Raw genomic sequence first — 21,456 nt, forward strand, 5'->3', positions numbered from 1 at the left:
AATCACCCACGACCGCGGCCGACGTTTGTCTTTGTGATCTCTGACGCAAAGTAACACGGAGACGGACGCGTCTGTTGTAACGTTCGCGGATCGTGACGGATTTTACGAGAAATCGTTAATGTGGATGGACGAGATTGCGGCGCCGAGCGCAGAAGCGTAAAGATGCACGCGGACAGCGAAACGGAGGTAATGGGATGACGCGTGAACCTTGACCTCGCGATGATGTTCGCGCCTCTGTTCCAGTTCCGGGCGATTTTGATGATCCTCGCGCGGATTTACGGCGCGACACGCGCGCACGCTTCTCGCTCGTCCTTCGGGCGGTGCAGCAATGATGCATAGTTGAGACTGACGAAGTGACTTATTCGCGCGACATGCCGTAATCGTCTGCTCGTCAATTAACATCGCGCCGAACCGCGCACCGCTTCATTACGCCACCTTTGAACAACGCAGAAGCGTGCGAGACACAGAAGAAGACGGAGAGAGAGACAGAAAAAGAGAGAACGAGTAGGAAACGTCGCGGTCGTCTGACTAACACTTTTTCTGGAATCGCTATGCCATCTCGCATAGACTCGGCCTCGCTCCAGATAATCCCAGACAGCCCTCGAAACATTTCAGCGATCTTTAATCCATCGGCCGCGGCGGCGTGATCGTTTTTCAGGAATTCCCGCTGCGATCACAATCGACGATCGCCGATGGGGACAGGAAAGAAGTAATCGATTCGTTAAGTATACCGGGAAATCTATTGCGAGATGTTTAATTACCGCGCGGAGGTCGCGCGAGGTAATTGCGGAATCCTGGTCTTTGTGTTATATTGATTACACGAGCGTGTGATGTCATTTGGAGAAAAAGCGCGTCATACCTGTTCTACACCACTACGAGCGTAGCTGTGTTCGATCATTACAATAGATAATTTTTACGGAGACCATCTTGCGTTTCAATCGGTTCTGAAACGCCCTGTAGAAAAGAATTAAAATCAACGAAATGGCATATAGCACAGCGTGAGATGCCTGGAGAATGATAAATGATTATTGTGAAAAACGTTTCAGAAAAATCACAGACTATTCGCAATTTTATATTATAAATATTATCATTTCCAGGGAATTGCCATTTTGTTTGTTTAACGAAAAGTTTAAGTTGAACAATTTTGCATTCTAGACATTCGCGAATCTTCCTGAAAATTCCGAATGAAGGTACTTTGTGATGTTACGGAGGTCCAGAGGATCGAGTCGACGACGCGACACTCTGGTACTCGGAACGCGGATTTTACGAGCGATATCGTCGGCCCCTTTAATTTGCCGTCTCGTCCAGTCAGCTGGCAGCGTCCCCCCGAGAGAGAAGAGGGCCCTGGCGAAATGAATTCTAAGTAACTTCGTGTCCGTAAACGTCCGAAACTGACCGTGCGTCTTAAGATGTGCACGGCGTTAAAAAATTATTGATGGGATGCTGGGTGCCGGACCCCATTAAATCCGCGTGCCTCTTATCGGCACGTTCGTCGATCTTAATCCGTGCGCCGTGAAGTTTACGAGTTATCTTTGCAGGTGTAGCCGGCTTTGCTCTAGATAAACGCAATTTAAATTTGTGATCGGTTGCTGTTCGTCTCCCGAGCACTTAAATCGAACGAATACAAAATAAAGTATGCGCATACAAAATAAAGTAATATAATACGATATTAAATTTATTCTTGATTAGCTGACGTATGGCTGAACTTTATTTACTACAATAATTCATTAATTAGTTATTTAATTATTATTAATTAAAAATATGGTTGATTATTCACAATATATTTATGATGGCGACGGAATTGCTCTATTATTGTACAGTTATCTGGAGACGCGACAATGACGTGCATGTATTTTTCTTTTCTGGATGAAGATGCATTCGTTTCGCACTCACCTCAGATGTTATTGACCATAAAATTATGACAAACACGTGTGGACAGCAGGTAGACGGAAGTAAGAAAGCAAAACGGGACCAGAACCGGAATGGCGATTGAGATATGTCGCGTGCTTTTCCATCGAAAAATTTGATTGTCGATTGCGAAATGGTCGAGTGATAGCGGCTCGACGAGGGTGCTCGAGGGCCGCGAGCGATGGCCGATTTTATAATGTCGGCACGGGCGCGCCGCGCCGCTCTCCCGGGCGAAAATTGGACGCTATTAATACTTCAAATAATAGTTCGAATGCATTACGCAACCCGAATGGGGAGCTATTAAACGCGGAATGCGTGGCAAAACGATAATGGCGAAACTATCAATCTGCCGTTAAAGACGAAAAATGTGACTCCGGTTAAGAAATGGCGACCACAAATAATGGGATTGTAATAGTGTCCACGCAAAAAAGTTCGCTGCGAATAGACGATCGTTTCATGTCGCGCAAATCAAACGCGCTCACGGTATTCCCAGACGAATACACTTCGATGACAATAAAAAATGCACGTTCCCATTACTTCGTTATTGCATTGCTGGTGCCGCTAGTCGATGTTACCGAGTTATTTAAACATCTGACACGCGAGCGAGCGTTATGCGACATTTTTTTAACGAAACCAACTCGCAGAGGCAAAAAAGGGACATATGTAATTGAAAATGACAAACGGAAATAGTCCGCTATCCTTCGCTGACATATTTTGCATGCTTTTAATCGAAATTACATGGATAACTGTACATGGAAATGGCAATTATATCAACGTGGATTTTCGCGCGAGATTTTATTTCTATACCAAACTAGGACGCCGCTGATGCATCTCGAAAAATGCTGTGTCAAATTATACTTTGCAAATTGTTTTGACATGTTTTTTATATTTGATTTTCCCAATGTTAAACAAGTTTTAAGTTTCAACAGTAACTTTGCTCCAACAACAATGACTACATTTACAATTTACAGTTTGAAGAAAAAATAGTTTGCTCGTTTATTTAATATAACAAAATAAAAAAAAACAAATAGATATTCACGCAGAACGCCGCGAAACAATTACCATTACATCGAATATTTTCTGCTGTTTAATTGCTTTAGTTTTTTCCGGAATTAAGTCGCCTCTGTAGGTGTTCGCGAAATGAGCCGACAGGAGAATTCTCTTGTTCGTCCACTTCCTCCATCAACGAGCAACAAGATTATCCTTACGTTCCCGTACGTATGGCGAATTACCCGGTATATCCATGGACTCCGCGCGAGCGGATAGGCTTAATTATCGGCTCCGGGAGTGCAGCAACTCGCGCGACGTTTCGTGGCCAGACAATTAACCAGCCGAGTGTTTACAATCTAGCGCTTAGCGAGACGGCAAGTGGCAATCAAGCCGACCAATTAATTGGTCCCCGGGCCCGGTCGAGTCGACTTGCACGCTCGTGCGATTCCTTAATTCGCGGCGAATTATGCAGCGGGTCGGGTAATTAAAGTCCGCGCACGTGTCCTCGCGAGGTTGACGGTGCTCCAACGGCGCAATACGGGATATGGGACACCTCTGGATATCGCGATCGCGCGATATCACGCCGTCCCAGACTTTCTAATTGACGGCGAGGCCTTAATTCGACGTGCACCGAGCGATCGCGATGTAAACGGCCCGGTTATACGTCCGCCCAGCTTTTATCGATAGCGCATGGGTGATGATACCGAGCTACAAAATATTACGTGATATCGTAACGGGAGACATTGGTATACATAATACTCATGTAATGTATTCCATTTTACGAAAACTCCTGATTCATTATGATCATATCTTAAATAGCGACCTTATCGATTTGTCCTGTTTTATTAATAATATTTATAATATTAATAATAATTATTAATAATATTTATTTCGATGCTCTACTAATAAGTTCGTATTTTTAATTTAGGGTAGCGACAATCGAAGTAGTTTTCCTTTCCATTCGGTGTTATTTTATTAATACTGTTGGTGCTCGGATCTTTCTCTTTTTCTCTCTCTCTCTCTCTCCGACTGTGGAGACTTTAACTCAGTTGTCTAAATACAAACTCTTGCTTTAATTTTCTCTAATGATAGTTCCTGGACGCTCACGCTTTAACGAGCAATTTTACGAAACACACGTACACATCGTTATTAAGCGCGAGTGTGACGGCAACGGTTGCGATGAATTATTCCCTAGCGATAGCGTGTTATAGTATCACTTTCGAGATCGTTTCGGTGTAGGTCGGACCCGCGGTTATATAGGTTTTTAATCTATACCGTGTCCCGAGCAAGTCATCAGCCGATCGCATTAACCTTCGTGAGCGGAGGAGTCAAACATTACCAAGCTAAGAACACGTTCTTATCCTCATTGTTCCAGCACCAAGGCTCCAGCTCGGAGCAACGGGCAAGAGTAATTGAACATCAGATTCAACTGGCAAGTGTACGTCATTAATTGGTCGTTTTTGATCCGGCCTCCTATTATTATGGTTACGGCCATCGTAGATCACGTGCGAAGAGGATATCGTATCGGCGAACGAGCGCGCGCGGGTGCGGGCGCGAGAGAATACGTGTACCGCAAATTACGGACCGCTCGCGAGAAAGTTTATCAACTTAGATTAAACCCCACTCAATCCTGAAATCCGAGATACACGAGATTCCTCAGCTTTATATTCCATTTCGTGAGCCGCTCGGTTCTCGGTTCACGAACTCGGGATCAAAGATCCGCATGGATCGTGAATTCTTCGGATTCTGCAAATCTTTAATTCTCCCTCTCTCTTTTTTTCCTCCAATGGTTGTCAATTATCTTTCACGTACATAGATCAACTGAACTAACTCAGTTTGATTTCACTGTAATCTTCCGAGAAAAACATTATGCTTACTTGGTTTTCTAATATTTTGTATCCTACAAACGCAATTCTGACTCTTTTCGCTATGAATGATATGTGCATCTGGAATCAAAAGTCCACGAATTCAGCAGATCTTAGATTCGTTAAGTGTTTGAATTTTGCGACCGAGTATCATCATCATCGTCATTGAAGCTTAGGACTTTAATCTCTACAAATCAGTCAAAGGTAACTTGAGAATCTTCTGAAAGTGATCAAGGAGTGGATGAGAACAAAAGGCATGCGTGCTACGCATTATAAGAAAGACTCGACAAATCGAGACAGAAAGAGAGAGAGAACGAGAAGTGTCGCTCGAGACAGCCGGATGCACGCTGCTCGTCTCGGCAATTAATATTTAATAGCTCGCGGCGTCGAGAGGTGGGGACGGGAGGGACACTCGGTTAATTAATCGAAGCTACGTGGCCGCGCGAACGCTAATTACAATTTATAATTAAGCAGCTTAACTTCGCGGGGCCCCGCCGAACAGCGGCCAGACCCGGCTGCGCGCAATTAATATGATTAATCGTTCCGCGAATTGTCGGGGCCTGGGCCTCTCTTCCTTCCCCCTTTTTCCTCTCCGACACTGGCTCTCTTGCCTCGGCATACACAGCACTCGCGTTTAAAATCGACCGTTACAATCTCCTCGGCCCTGCGCCGCGCCGTAATATCAGCTTTCGAAACGCGGAAAAAACCTAGATGAGACATTGCCTGCGAGACATATTGTCGAGGCGAGAACGCCTCCGGAGAAACTTTTTCGAGCTATGGCTAATTACCAAGCCGAGTTTCGCGAATCTCGACCGTCAAGTGCCGCGCGCGAGTCCTCTCTTAAGGGGGGAGCCTGCTTTAGAACGTTGAAAATAAGGTATAATTTTACGAATGTTTTTGGAGAAACTATACAGCGGATCATTATAAAACTTTGATGCATTTATTAGTACATGTTTAAAGATAAAAAAATTATTTTTTGATTTGAATATATCGCCTGTAGAGGTCGTCCTGGAGGCATCTTAGTGCAGCCGGCATTGTAAATTCGTGAGCATTCTCCTGCCTCCAAATTTCATCCAAACTGAAAAATTGAAATATTTTCTTCTTATTTATGAATTCCCATCGTCGATGAACCTTTAATATTCATAAAAACATTAAGTTAAACAATTATTTTTGCATGAAAAAGTTCAAAAACTTTGCCTAAAAATCGTACTTTTGTGTTCTAAGCTCCACCATTTTGGCACTTTTCAACTTTTGTCTTCTCTCTTTGGTTCATCGACGATGGGAATTCATAAATAACGAGAAGATATTTCAATTTTTCAGTTTAGACGAAATTTGGAGGCAGGAGAATGCTCACCAATTTGCAATGCCGGCGACGCGGCTGCACTAAGATTTCTCCAGGACGACCTCTACAAGCGATATATTCAAATCAAAAAATAATTTTTTTTATCTTTAAACATGTACTAATAAATGCATCAAAGTTTTATAATGATCCGCTGTATAGTTTCTCCAAAAACAATTCGTAAAATATACCTTATTTTCAGCGTTCTAAAGCAGGCTCCCCCCTTAACTCTTAATTATACCTTTACGTTAGATCTCTTGAATCTTACGTTCTCGAACTTGATCGGCCTTCTCGTTTTATCGATTCATTTTCACCTCCGGATATCTCTCGATGTCTTCTCTTTTCTTGTTTTCCGATACGGCACCTTTTTTGGTAGTAAATTTTGTTGTATTATTCAATATGTCGAGTCGAATGCATCTCTTGTGTGGTCTCCCGTTCCATAAGTCGCGAGTAAATCAATGATACGAACATTACGTCACGTTGAACTGCACGGCGTCTCCTCTTCCTTGATTTAATATCACGCTCTCCGAGTGTCCGATTTTTCGGTGCCGGTCAGAATATACGGGCGTCTCTGATTTAGGGAACTTTCTCTTCCACTTGTGCAACGAGGTGGAGCAGCGACGCGCGTTTTATGACGCGGACTGGAGCGCGAGATTTACGATGTTTCCAGATACTTTATTATTTACTTGGAGAGATTCATTTACAGATTGCATTGAGACGTTTTCCCGCGACGCGCATTCCTTGCGAATAGCGTACATCACATCGTGTCACGCGCGCGCGCGTGTGTGAGTGTTTGTCCACGGCGTCCGTACTTTTACAAGACGAGCGCGCGAATATAATAACCGCCGTCACGCGCAATAGATAAGCGTGACTTTAGATTAATGTTACCTATTGATACCGCGTGGCAATTAAGTCCGCTAGAAGAATACAGACGCGAGGGAGAGTCGCGGGCGTCATATCGATGGGAGCCGCGTTGCGAGCAATTTTTCAAATATGGAAATGATATTTTACAGAGATATGCATAGAAAGATATCTTGTGCGCGGCGAAGGATATATTGCCGGTAACCGCAATGGCAGAAGCATTAATTACGGCAATCTGATACGTGAAAATATCTGATCCCCGTACCCAGTTAATTAATCGTGGCGGCCGAATGATAGTATTAATTTCTCGTAACGCCGCGCTCTCTTCCCCGAAACTTCTATATATATGGCTTGTGCAAGAGAAAAAAAATAAAAGCAGAGAAAAAGTATCGTTATGCGCGATCGTATTATACCTGCAATTATCGAGCCTGCGATACCTCACATCCGGTTGCGTCCGCGTGATCATAAAGCCATCACGAATTTGGTATCAACGGATTATCTTAAAACAACATTGCCGCACGAGGCTGCATAAACTTCTGCATGATCGATAAACTCATACACGCGCACATGCCCGCGCGCGCGTGCGCGTGTAATACATTATCATGCGTTAAGAAGCATGTAGTTGCAAAAGATTAAGGATGCCTGCAACATTACGGTAAGCAGTTTCCTCTTGGTCTCATTGTTCTGCAAAATCTGCTGATTCAAGCTCGACTAGCTAAGCACCAAACGATGGCTCCACGAAGTAGCGCGGAAAATAAGAAGGGACATTAGTGTGTAAATGAGGGGTTACGAGGGAGAAGGAGGAGAGGAAGAAGAGATCGGGGCGAAAAACAACCTTCACCCGATATTAATAAAGAATCGTTCGTTTCTGCCGTCTAATGAAGGTATGTAGCCCAGAAGCTGCGCGCGCGGGTGTTGTGTGCGCGTGTATGCACGTGCGTGCTCGCGGAATAACGCACACATCCACGTCAAGCACGCGGCCACAATGGTTGGCAGCGAGGGAGGAAGGGGTGGGTTGGTTTCGTAGTGGCGGAGGAAGAGGGTCCCGGGCTGATTGTGTTTCCCCGAATCAATATCATTAATGTAATACAGCAGAGTGTGCTTGATGAAGGCGCGATTACGCTCGGAAAAATCCACAGCCACTTCCCTAATCGGAGCCACCATCGATTGGCCGCGTAGCAAATTCGCGTCCCGCTTCCGGTTCCATCACGAGCACTCGCGACTCGAGAATTCTCGATGGCGAGCGGGTGACGACTTTCTTCAAACCGTTGTTTGGGAGATAGAACGATTATGCATTGTCCGATTTTTCGACTTTTCCATAAAAACCACCTACAAGATTTATGGTGTTTTCAATGGAGAATTTACGAGTAACGGTTTTGTCGAACAATCTTGTCGTACTTTGAATTTTTGGAATTTATTAATAATGAAAAGTGTATGTTTTGCACAGTGAAGGTAACGTTTATTCTTACGTGTACAATACTTCAAGCGATATACTACAGGGTGTCCCGGGTTTTAACCGACAAACTGCGGGAGCATATTCTACTAGTGGAAATAAGAAAAAATTCTTATATCGAGTTTGCTTAGAAATGCTTTATTACAAAGTTATGAACCAATATTGAAAAGAAATATCAGATAAGTAACAACGGATTTTTTCACAAAAATAAAAATTATCTACGCAATGATTTAGTGACGCATTTCAAAATGTTGTCCTTGCACATCGATACAAGCTAGACATCGACGTAGTACAGAATTTGTTACGGTACGACATTCCTGAAAATTTTGTTGCATCTCAGTAACTGAATTAGTAATTCGTTGCTTTAAATCTATCTGGTACTCTCCTGTTGGGAAATCTACGTCGATACTCTCGTACGGCAGCTCGTGCATTTCCGTCACAGAATCCGTACACGAAATGAATATCGGTGTATTCCTCATTTGAAAACACTTTTGGCATTCTGATAGTAATTGCTAGTTGACACGACGATTGAAATCTAACAGCTACTGTTGTGAAAGTAACAATCATACTGAATCGTTTCAACATAGTGAACATGAATACATGTGAATACACGTAACATAAACGTCTTCGACCTTCCAAATTCTACACTATGTTCCGTTGTTACTTATCTGATATTTCTTTTCAATATTGGTTCATAACTTTGTAATAAAGCATTTCTAAGGAAACTCGATATAAGAATTTTTTCTTATTTCCACTAGTAGAATATGCTCCCGCAGTTTGTCGGTTAAAACCCGGGACACCGTGTATAATCTATTCGCATAAACCGGAATAATGTATATAATAATAATGTACATAATACGCGACACCTGTTTCTGGTATATCAGTTATTAATTACAGAGTTCGGCGATTAAGCGTATATCCTGTTTGCGATAATTACCACTTATCGTTTTTAGTTCGATTGCAGCAGTTTATACGAAGGAATCGGCTTTGTGATTAAACCGTGACTCAGTGTTCATAATCGTATTCCGTGTCGAATGCTTGACACGGCGATAAGACGGTTGTCGATGGCCGACAAAAAAGTTCGATTTTAGATAACTACGCGCTTTGTTCATCACGCTCGTGATTAGAGTGCAGATTAGCGAGTGAGCGTATGCTAGCGGCGACTCATAATGTTGATACTCATACCGTATGTAAAACACGACAGCGCGATGACAGCCACGTTGTCAATGACCTGTGCAAAAGCTGCGGCTCGATTTTAACCTGCTGCGCTCATAGGAAATTACCGCGCCTGAGAAAAACACCCGATTGAAACGATCAGCCCGTCTTTGCATCGCTTTATATCGACTTACGTTCTTGAAAAGATGATCTATAATTTTCTAGTTTTAAACAAAAAGTATAAAGTACAGTGGAAATTCTTTAGCTGACTGAGGAACATTAACATTCCGCATGTTTATGGGACAAACGGCGCAAGTATAATAAAATGACGTTTTTCACGATAATGCGGCGTTTGTTATTCTTTATCAGCGTTTGAACGTTGATGATAAAGACGCCGCATTTTCGTTCGCGGCTTCGTTCATCCCCGCTCGTGATTAGAGTGCAAACACACATTAGTGCGGTCGCCCGTATCTGGTGTTCTCGTCACGCTTTAAACGCGATGGAGGCGCGCGGGCGCGCGCGTTTCTTAGGTATGTAATTCATGAAAAGAATATTCAATGGAAATGCTCGGGCATTGGCAATGGATATGCCCGACGTGCACCACATTGCAATTTACGGCGATCTAATCGCGGCTAAAGTTCAGGGACGTGCAGCTTAGAACGAGTACTACTTGAATCGGGTACTAATCAATATCAAAAGAAGCTAATCTTATTTTTGATTCATACATTCTCTGCTTCTGCTAACTTAATTTCTTGTCATTTCCGAGAACTATTCGCATTAAATATTAAGACGCTTTGTAGGGCGTTCTAATTAATCTCAAGCGGTTTATATCCTTGATATTTCTGATAAGGAATATACAAAAATAATGGAGAAATGTAATGGAAAAATACTTTAAAGAATAATATAAATATATTTGCGTATATCATTAAGTATTACGTACAATTTTCTACGCGCTCTTAAATTAATTCATAAGTTGAATGAATCACCGCATATTCTTTTTATCAAGCATCAAGAGCATGCGTATATTATATCACACATGCACGTGTATTATTTAGTAGACATACATATCTCAAAGCATTTATGGCTATCGATATTGAAGTGTAAAAAATCTAATCCGATATTATTTGGACTTAGCAGGTACTGAGCTATCAGGTTGCTTGCAAAACCAGTTCACGCGTCCGACTCGATTTTTATTTCCCGAATCAAGCGTCCGTATCTCATATCCTCGTATCTCATATTCTGTCCTAGAGCGGCCGTCGCGATAGATTCTGCTAGGTATACGTAGCGTAGCGCAGGACGACGTTCGCACGCTCCTCAGAATCGACCGATCGATAGCTCGCGCGTCTTTGGAGCGAAGCGGCGACACGCAAGGAGCGAAAGATAAAAAGAAGCGTCGTTGAGTATTCGCGGCAGAGATGTGGCGGTGCATCTTTCTTTCAACATATACGGCTTGCTGAATCATACATTTATTGTTATACGTGATGACACAAACTCCCTACCTTTTCATTTCAAGAACAGATTCTTCGATCCAGTTAATGTGAATTTTTTCTTAAAAACCAAGCTGTTACTCGCGACTATCCAGCACTTAATGATAAACATTTTGATAATTGAATCTCGGATATAACTCTTATGTACAAGTTGATATTATCCTCTCTCATTGACACAGCTACGTTTAAAGGCTGCCAAGTTTCCTTCTTTAGGAAAGATTAGTTCTTTTCTCGATATATTCCCGATATTGATCGTTAGCTATGGATTCTTCGGGGCTGCAGTGAAATTATTCCAGGGATTATTAGGCGGCTCGCTGCGTCGACCGTGCGTAGAAGTCGCGGGTGGCGACCTTCGTGATACTCCGTCTTCTTTCGACGGCGGATAGTGTGGCACCTTCGGCTATAGGGGTGCGTCGGTGTGAGTTAATTAGAGGCCACTGTGTGTATGTACACCGCTCCTGCTCGCCCTCCCTCTCGGTCTCGCTCTTTTTTCGCTCCCACGTCCGTCGTTTTCCGCGCGGCAGCGCGGTGGCTTCGACGGACACAGCATGAGAACGGAAGAACCCCCGTAAAGACCTTAGTCTTGGTGGGGGTGTCGCGGTAATATCCAGTACGTGCTACAGGTCGACCGCTTATTAAAAACATCGAGCCTTGGCCAAAGCGCGTCCCTTTCTACCCTTAGGGCATGAGCACACGAACGATCGCGGCCGCGTATGCACACATGCACACAGGCGCGCGCGCGTGCAGCACGTGTGCCGTAACGCGAGGAATCTTGCCGGCTCGACTCGCCCTCGCGCGCGGGCTAAAACTCGCGGCATATTACGTCCCTGACAGCCGGAGCGGATGCGCGCGCGGAGGGGTTATTAACTTTCGCAATTTTACGCACGGGACCACCCCTCCGATATTGTGGAGACCGGCACAATGCTTGTCTATTTAAATCTGCGCGATTCTCCTCGCTTGTGAGCGTTGGCGCACACGGCGCGACCCTTCCGCGCGGAATTGTCGCATCCTCCGTGCAATCTCGCATCCAGTGGCTAATATGGGGATGTACGGCGCTACACATGTGAACCACATTGGTGGTACCCACGAGAATTTTGGGAAATGAAGTTAATCCGCGAATTGCAATCTTTATATCTAATTATTTGGAGATTCCTCGTTATTTTTTAAATTAATTTGCGGCGATCCTTTGATAGAGATTAAATTTCTCTTTGACTAAGAGTAAGGTTGGTTTCTATCACAATCAAAGTCGAATACAAACTGCGTGGATGAATTTCTCCGATTAATATCGCTTAATAACAGTATTTCTGGAATATTATAAGTGCACGTACTTTAGCTGATGTCTGTGCAGACACTCAAGCTAGCACAGATATCAGATCTTTGCGATTTTTAATCGAGCCTGCTATAAATCAATCAGCCTGGTATTTATGCATTTATCGATACGGGACACGGGAGAAATGCGATAAATCGCATATAACGATCGCTGGGGTCGTGCTTGATGTGTCGCGCGGTTACCCTTCCATCGCGGTAAATACCTATACCTGCAGGAAATTGTTGCAGTGTAGCATGTCACGGTTGCAGGTGCAATTACCGCTATCTGCGTTCGTAATCATACGTACCGGCCGCGCCGGCGCTTTTCACAGAACAATAGAAACGCGGCCGCGGGACTTATTTATCACGCACCTCGCTGTAAATTTGCGCCTACCGAGATCAATTTGTTCGGCGAAACGAGCCTAACCGATTGCCTCCCCCGCATCCATTTCGCAGATTACTTCTACCCCTTTCTTCCGTCCGCAATGATGTTTCCGCCTAGCGCAAACAGCGTCGGCTTCCCGGTATTACATAGCCAACATAGCGAAATTATATAGCGAACCTATAATTGTGTCATTCGAGTTGATAATTGCCCGACTCTAGCAGTGGTAATGCAGAGACTTGGTAATAAGCCAACTGATAATGTTGCTAAACCATAGCGTTCTTGGAATAGTTTATGACTCGCAATTAGATATACTCGTCGCTTACCTGATATGGATCACACATGATTTATATCTCGCAATAATCTGTAATCAAGTAAGTATAAAGAAAATTATCCATTTTATTCTTAACAATTTCCATAAATTTCAGATATTTTTTTATCTACAGTTTTGCAGAAGCATAATTTTTTTCGTAAGATTTACTGCGTTACATCGAAGGTCATCTCTACTATAGTCGAGAGAAAGTTGACGCATCAACTGATATTAAAAATGCATTAGTGATGCATAGTGCTATATTCTTGGGCCGAATAAGCCGTTACGAATCCTCGAAAACGCACGAGTCCTAAAAATGGTTGAACACGTTGTCAGAATAGCCGTCCCAGCGAGTAAAAGCCACCTTGTTGAATTTCGAGAAGTTACGAGCGTGGCGACGCTCGTTCCTCCGCCGTGACAGCGCCTTCGGTAATGTCGCGTCCCCCGGGGGGTTGACGGAGTTAACGAGACGTCATAAGGGCCGCGGCATAATTGCGTCAAAGGCGTATAACGGGAGTAATCGCACACTGGTGTAGTCGACTGCAAGGAGCTTCGCAGAGTGAAACGAAGAAGGACGGATGAACACTGGCAAAAGAAAGAGAAAAAGAGAGAGAGAGAGAAAGATAGAGAAAACGGAAAGAAAGCGAGATGAACGGAGGCCGTGGCAGAGCGCGTCTCATAGGGGAATGAAACGGAATTAAGGAGAGAAATAATGCGATGGGAGAAACCGGCCTCGACACGGGGGTTGCCCAACAGCGCACGCACACATGAGCGCGCGACACATGGAAGGAAAGCCTTGGTACACGCGTTGATGACCGAGACTCGTCCCTAATTGCGCCTGATGACACCGTGTCCTCAGGGGGTGCGGGACCGCAGAGCACCCTCCGTGCGTCCTCTTCCTCCCCCGGGCGTCACCCCCGCGCGACAGCCAACGACGAACCCCTCGCCGCGACACGACCGGGGAGAAGTCCGGCCGACCAGGACGTGTATCGTGCTCAAGCATCCGGAAAAGCACGCCGGGTTATCTAGGATCCGGACCAAAATACAGGACACACGCTTGCCGAGGGTTTCTCGCTCCTCTTCATCCCTTCAGCTTTCTCTTTTTGCGGACTCGATAGGCTCGCGAGGCAACGAAGCTGCAGCCCTTTAATACAAAAGAAAAAGAAATTCCTTCCAAGTATATCTGTGCTTCAATTACTGGAAGTACTGCTCGTGTGACTGAGTCGTACACCACATCCGATTAATTTCTCTTCAACTCCTGATCGGTTTTTAAATGTCGTAGTTCTTAATCATTCGCCAATAACTTGATAAGCGATATCCTAGCGTTAAAACCATTGCCTGCCATTAGCTGTTCCTATGGACGCGTAACGTGATTCCGACATCGATTAATCGATGGCGCTGTATCGAGTCTCGCCGCATGGAACAGCGATGTACGGAGGACGAGGAGGAGGAAGAGGAACGTCGGCCGGGCGCGTTATGAATATTATATCTCCGGCTCCAAGGGATGCTGGCACATGCGCCGACTGGGTGGCTCCACCCTGTCCCCCTGGCCGGGACACCGTCTTCCTCTCGTTCTCTCCGGCTCGGTCTCTCTCCACCATCGTCTCGCTCCCGCCCGGAACCCACCCGTCTCTGCTTGCGCTAATTATACATGCGCTAACCAACCCACCTCCAATGAGGCCCGACCAGTCGCCCTCTCTGTAGAGAGGGTTGAACCACTCTTGTCCTCGCCACTCGGAGGCTGGGTGGAGCGTGGACCGCTCACAGTGTCTGCCACGAGCCTCACTTTGCTTAATTACGCGGAGGCGTTAACTAACTTTCGCCCACCCATGCTTTGCAACCCTTTTGCTCGCCTGGCAGAAAAGGGAACCGCCGCCCGCGTTGATTGGCTCCTGCGTTCCGGTAGTACCGATTCCGCCAGAGAAACGGCTGTCCCGAATGGTTAATTGAGCGAATTACCGAGGATGTTTCGTTGTATCCGAGGCGATTCGAATACCGTGGAACCGTACCGCGGATGCAGATGGTGCGCTCGTCTTCGTCGAGCTGTAATCGATGAGCGGAGCTTCGGTATGGAACTGGCATGCCTTCGCACAAACGTACCAACGTGTTTTGCAGAGCAGCTTTTTTCATCACGTCGCTTTTAGCGCGATGATTAGAACCTGGGAATTTTCACAATTTGCATTCTAATTCCGTAAATAGGATCCCCGTGAGTTAGTACGAATATTTTAGGCGACCGAGTTCCGCTATTACTATTCTCTCTGTCGCCGCACGTAAAGCGCATTATCATCGTAGTTTCTATTTGAGATCGTTACTGATTAAATTATTGCTAAATCCGTCCGCCAATCGTACATTACTTTCACGAGGTTCATACAAAGAGAGGAAAGCGCGGACATGACTCTTATATTATAATTTTACTGCTACTTTACATCATTCCCGTCACGTTTGCGTCGTCACACCGACCTAATTCCCGGCCACGAATGAGCTCCCGCAATTTCTACGAATCCAAGAGAAACTCGTAAGTCGGTATTCGGAACCGCCATAATCGCACTCAATTTGATATGCTTAAACGCAGTTTTATAGCCGTGGCACGATTAAAGGGGGCAAATGGAGAGAACATTACGTCTTTATTTGAGAAATGTCGGAGTAATAAATGAAACCTACAAACATCGTTTGCAGCAGCACGAAGACCTTGTGACATCATCGAAGACAAACTATGGTATTTAAAACACATTAGTACATTACTATGTACTCGGTATGTACTTTTGGTGCGAATCGATATCTCTTGAAAAGGGTAAGATCTATGCCACTCTGTAGCTGTCCATCGTCAACAGTCGTTCAACTTCCACTTGTGAATCGCGGCGTCCAACCTATCTTGAGTTCTTCCGCCAACGGTAAATAAACGTTCATTTCCGCAGCTATTTTTAACAGACACTCGGAAGGATCAATTACAATCGTGTAATACCTAATTTGCGATCCTGCATGAATTGCCAAAGTCTTCATGTCCTTCGGCTCGCTCTTCAGCTCGCTTTTCGTCTTTACGATAGAAATGACCGGGGGGCGAAATCGTGCGAGGCAACGGAATAAATAAGAATTGGAAGGCGTGATGAGGAGAGCGAGCGCACACCCGGACAAAGAGGGTAGACGAAGGACAGAAAGAGGAACGACAGTGGCGGCAAAGTGAGGGTGGCAAGGCAGAGAAGGTTCAACGGAGAGTTGACGGTGGCGGCGGCAGCGGTGGCGGAGAACGACGAGGAATCGAACCTATTTTCCCTTCGCGCAAGAGGCCAGGAGAGAGCCATGAAACGCGGATTCGACAAATCGAAGTGTGCCCCTCGAAGTGCGCGCGGATGGGGTAGATGGGGGTGACGGGGGGAGTAGGGGGCAACGAGCGGGGGTGATCAGCGGGGTGAAACCAGGGCTCGCGAGAGACGCGGAACGACTCTGTGCAAGTTGAAATAAGAGAGAAAGAAAGAGAGACAGAGAGAGAAGGGAGAAGATGAAGAAAGAGGGAGGAAATAAGGGGGAGAGAGAAAGAGACAGCGTGGGTGGCGGTGTGTGTGCCGCCTTCGACGCGCAGGCCCTATGCAAAATAGCAGGGCTGGTGGGGTGGCGGAGCCGTTGGAGACCCCCCGGAGCAGCGCGACGGGGCAAACAACCCCTTAGTTCTGCCGTAGTAGCGGCCGCAGACGCCCCCACCACGTGTGCGTGTCGCGCGAGACGCCTCTCGTCGTCGTCGCCGTCGTCGCCGTCGCGGACCGTCGTCGTACGTCGTCGTCGTCGACGGCAGCGCCACCTCCGACCGGAAGCCCGCTCGGACCCCTGTTTGCTCCCCCCGCTACCGCCACCCCCTCATTGTGCGGCCACCATTCCACCCCCGCGCGTGGAGCGCTGGGCCCGCGTACTAACTGATTTTCATGATCGGTTCCGCGAACGATCACCCCGGGTGGTCCCCGACGAGAGTTTCCACGAGTGCGGGGCAGTGAACGTGTGATACTGGAAACGAGACTGTCCGCGTACGCGGACGTCCTTGAGGATGCGACGTTACGGGTAACTGGAGTCACCGATAGCGGGGCTGATTCTGAACGAACGAGGTAAAGTTGCCGCACGAAGATTGAACGAAGAAGATTCGCCGGTCTCGAGGCCGATTCGTTTCTGGAACGGTTCGCGAATCCGATCATGATTCTCGAGCTCGCTTGGTGAACGAAACGCAGTGGCGTGATTCAAGTTCATCGCAAGAATTAGGGTTCGATCGAATATCGACGATGCCGCGCCGAGTCTATAAGCTCGTGGCTGCCGTCCTTATTCCGTTTTCTCGCTGGCAAGCATCGAGGGGAATTACTTGAGCGAACGGGCGTAACGTGCCCTCGTTGCAGCGACAACCAGCGTCGATTTGCGCCTCGAATTTATGATCGCGAGCGAGACGTTCAGATCGGTAATAACGGGAAGGACCAGCCAAAATGGCTGTCTAAGTTAGTAATTCGCTATGACGACTATATTGCTATTGATTTCGCTAATTAAACCAATGATGAAAAATGATTGCGAGGAGGAAACATCGACGCGTAGCACGAGCAATGTAGTCGCTATCGCGCACGTGTAATCTCTGTTTTTATTCATTATTTAATATTCATCTCCTCAACTATGCATTCGCAATGCATGCGCATTTGCGACACATTTGTGACGCGGAATAAAGGCAGAATCACCGCGTTGTTGAAAGAGCAATTAGCAACGCGGCTTGATGATAATTAACATGCTCGACGGCGCTTATAAATTCTACTGCCAACGCGATAATCGTTGTCGATGGCGGGGACCACGTCCGATTGACGGGTCCTATCCTTACGAGTCTCGCGATACCTAACGCGGTTGCTAACAGCGAGTTCTGGGACGAGTTCCTGAGGCAAAGCATCCGCGGGGTCCAACAAATGAGAAGGAACAGATGAAAGACGACGCGCAAAAGGGAGAAGGGCTCTAGGGGAGAGAGGAGAAACAGTCGAGTTAAAAATGGGAAGAGACGAGAGGTTGATTAATCGCCGATCAATTAACAGTCGCGGGACCCGGAGGCGGCTGTTGCGTCACTCGCTCGCAGCCTGGCGCAAGGCTCTCTCATTAATTACTTATTAACGACGCGCCGGCGGTAATTACAGATGCAAATTGGCCGCGGTCTACGATCTACGCCCGTCATTATTTCCACGGCGATCTCGCAATCCTGCCGCTCGCGCCCCGCCTCGTGTCTCTCCGATCTCGGCGCGAGAACGCTGCAGCATCGTGAAAAAGTGCGCGAAGGTGGAAGGTCGAGGTAAAGACGGATCGTCTTGGGACGGATCGAACGAGTCGGAGTCGCGGATTCAGGCGGAGAGTGTCTTCGGGAGAAAGAGAGATAGAGAAAAGGAAAGAGAGAGAGAGAGAGAAACAGCAGATTCTCTCTTCGTTTACGTGGCCGTAACGAGCGTGTGCGAACAATTCGGCAGACATTTCGGGAAATTATTTACGACGCAAGAATTCGCATGGGATTTTCTACAGAGGAGAGAGAGAGAGGGGGGGGGAAGAGAGAAAGAGATGTAGAGAACATCCTATACATCTCGCGCATTGAGTTTTATCGACGCGCGTCTCTTTATCGCGCTTATGTGTAAACTACACGTATACGGTATCGCGTACAGCTGAGCTTTTAATATTTTAGCGGCATAAAGGAGATGCCGTGATGTTTACTGCCGAATCTTCCATAAGGGAGCGGGAAAAAGGGGGTATAAATTGAATGGAAATTCCAAGTGCGAAGACGAATCGCTTTACAAGCGACAGCTCGGCTGTTCAACGCGATTCCGCGCGCGTACGAGAAATTACTCGCTGTCCGGGATTATTTAAAGCCGCGCGTTTTCTTGAATAATGTGTAACTCGATGAGTCGAATCCGCGGCACGGTTTGAGGCGGGATCCATCTTACGCTTATTGGCAAAATGCCATAAAACAAATGCGCGATGATGGCAGGCGGGAAGAGTGAAAGACGTATCGCGTCCGCTCGTATCGAGAGTGGATCGTATCCGCCGGTGCGTTTATTTCGAGATATATTCGTCTTTTGTTCCGTCAGACATGTAACGCGCTTACCAGCGGCTTTCGATAAAAACGACCGCCGTCCCGTCATTGGCCGACCGCCATGAAAAAATACCGGCGAGCAGGAAGATCGAATTTAAGATGAATCACGGTGACGAACCGCGACTCTTAACTTACGATTCAACGCTTGACCTTTGAATAACAAGATTCTCTTCCCTTAATGTCGTAACGGCTCCTGCAAATTACTCGCAGATTTATCCCAGGCAAACTGATCTCCCTGGATAATTATTTCTTGCGGCGTTCGATATTAACTGAAAGTACTGAAGCTTCATAAGATATCAATACAGGATACACATAATTGTATTTCTAAACAAGATTAACTACGTAGATATGAGAAAATAATAGCATACCACTCGTCTGACGATGAGGCACGAATTGATGCTTGCACCGTGCATGTGCGGTCAATTTTGCATAATCAGTCAGAAATAGAAATCAAATAAGACGTGACATGCGATGAGCACAACGTACCTGTGTTCATGTTCTTGTGTTTAACTCTGATAACATCTAATAATGCATTTTTCATATTTTTTAAAATTAATTTTATTGTGCACAAAATTCGAATTAAACATCGTCGCTATACAAAGAACTGCATGCGGATCGAGCAACCGTTTGGTACCGGTGCACACGATGGTTTTTCACAGCAAACATCGGCGGGAACGTAAAGCACACCCGGTCACTTTCCATTCCTTCTTCGTCCTCGTGTTCCTCGATCATCTCTCGACGATCTACGATCGTGCCGCGTCGCCGCCGTTTGAAAAGAACGAGTCGTGCGATAATTACGATAAAACCGACCGCGGTACACAGCCGAGTTAATTATTCAATGCCATGCATGTGCGCCCACGTCGTGTCCCATAAAGGGAAATGCCTACGGGTGACGGCCCTTCGATACGATGGAATTTCAATGCGCATCGGCTGGTGGAGAATGATGGCACGCGCGTGCTACATGCCACGATGATCAAAAGTTTCACGGGAATGATGTCGGAAGACAAATCGACGTCGATCTGATCAATCGGATCATTATTAATGACTGTAGATGATTAACAAGAAATTTGTTTATGCTGACCTAAAATCGACGACTGTGTGTAATCAAAAGAAACAATGCATGTCCTTATCGACAAAAGCAAACTAATAAATCTTCTTTATTTTATTCATCTCATCTATCGCATTAACATCCAAAGAAAACAGCGTTCGTCTCAAGGCCGATAAGAGGACGAGAATGATTTCCTTGCGCACACGAGTCTAAAGGAAACTCGTGCACGACTCACGACATGCGTGCAGAGTTCGTTCCACTTTCCGAAATTGCTCTCGCGGCGTAATAAAGTCTTCGCTTCGGGTCACTGCTTTTTTACGCCGCGCGCGAGCGCGAGAAGAAATGTCGCGTTTCCTGCCGTGACTTGCCGCGCGGGTTTACGACGTTTTGGCAGAATCGAAGGGCTATCAGGCGGGGGAGATCGGTAACGATGGCCGTGTCCTGTTGATTCCGCGAGGGATTCCAGGAGCCTCCGGCGGGGATCACTGCGGGCGGTCCACGATCGCATCGTGGATGCGGGGTGGGAGACGAAGGGGGTGAAATCTCCCGCCGAGGAGGGAGGGCAGGAAGCTGTCCTTTACCGGATCGACTACCAGCACGTTGAAATCGGCTCCTCGGCCGGCGAAGGGGCGGACGTAGGCGGTCATTCGTTGCTGTTTATTAATTCGAGGCGAGTCGAGATGCGTCCACTTTGTGCGGTTCGGTTGCTCGTTTCGCCCACGCGCTCGTCACTGCGTTTCCACCCGACACGTACGCGAGCACATGTGCACATACACGCGCGCGCGCGATGATAATGCAAAATATTGCGAATAAAATGCGCTCGGGGAGAAAAATCAGAAGGAACGAGAAAAGGAAAGAAAAAGTGAGAGAAAAAGAAAAGGTGGCGAGCATGGAATATCCAAAATTGCAGATAAAGATTTTTGACAAATAGAGTACAAAGGTACACAAGAGGGATTCTGTAAAAGCAACGATAAAAGAGTCACTACTAATTGTAAGATTGGCACGAGTTTTTACGGATCGCAGGTACATCCGCGGGTTTGTTTTATTGGCCAAGCCGCCTAATGAGGCATCTGCCGATTAATCGCGCGATGGTATCTTGGATCGTTAATAATAACGATTTTATTATGTGCCATGAGAGTTATCGCTCATAAGAAACACGATTAATGGTGTCTCATGGTAGGTGCATGCATTACTGGATGATATCATCCGTAAATTTAGGAAATTAATTTCGCCGTCGCCGTGGCACGGCTGTGTATGAAGAATGGTGT

The 21,456-nt window shown here is 46.2% G+C and overlaps 1 long non-coding RNA gene across 1 annotated transcript in view; it reads left to right on the top strand.

Annotated features, from left to right (window-relative positions):
• The first annotated feature begins 16,751 nt into the window (after positions 1-16,751).
• Positions 16,752-21,456, top strand: part of LOC113562611 — a 64,612-nt gene continuing 59,907 nt past the window's right edge. Inside the window, exon 1 of the long non-coding RNA XR_003407010.1 lies at positions 16,752-17,149. This is a non-coding gene — a long non-coding RNA (uncharacterized LOC113562611). The remainder of the gene's footprint in view (positions 17,150-21,456) is intronic.

Source organism: Ooceraea biroi, chromosome 9 (assembly GCF_003672135.1).
Source record: "Ooceraea biroi isolate clonal line C1 chromosome 9, Obir_v5.4, whole genome shotgun sequence".
Classification (NCBI taxonomy): Eukaryota; Metazoa; Arthropoda; class Insecta; order Hymenoptera; family Formicidae; genus Ooceraea; species Ooceraea biroi.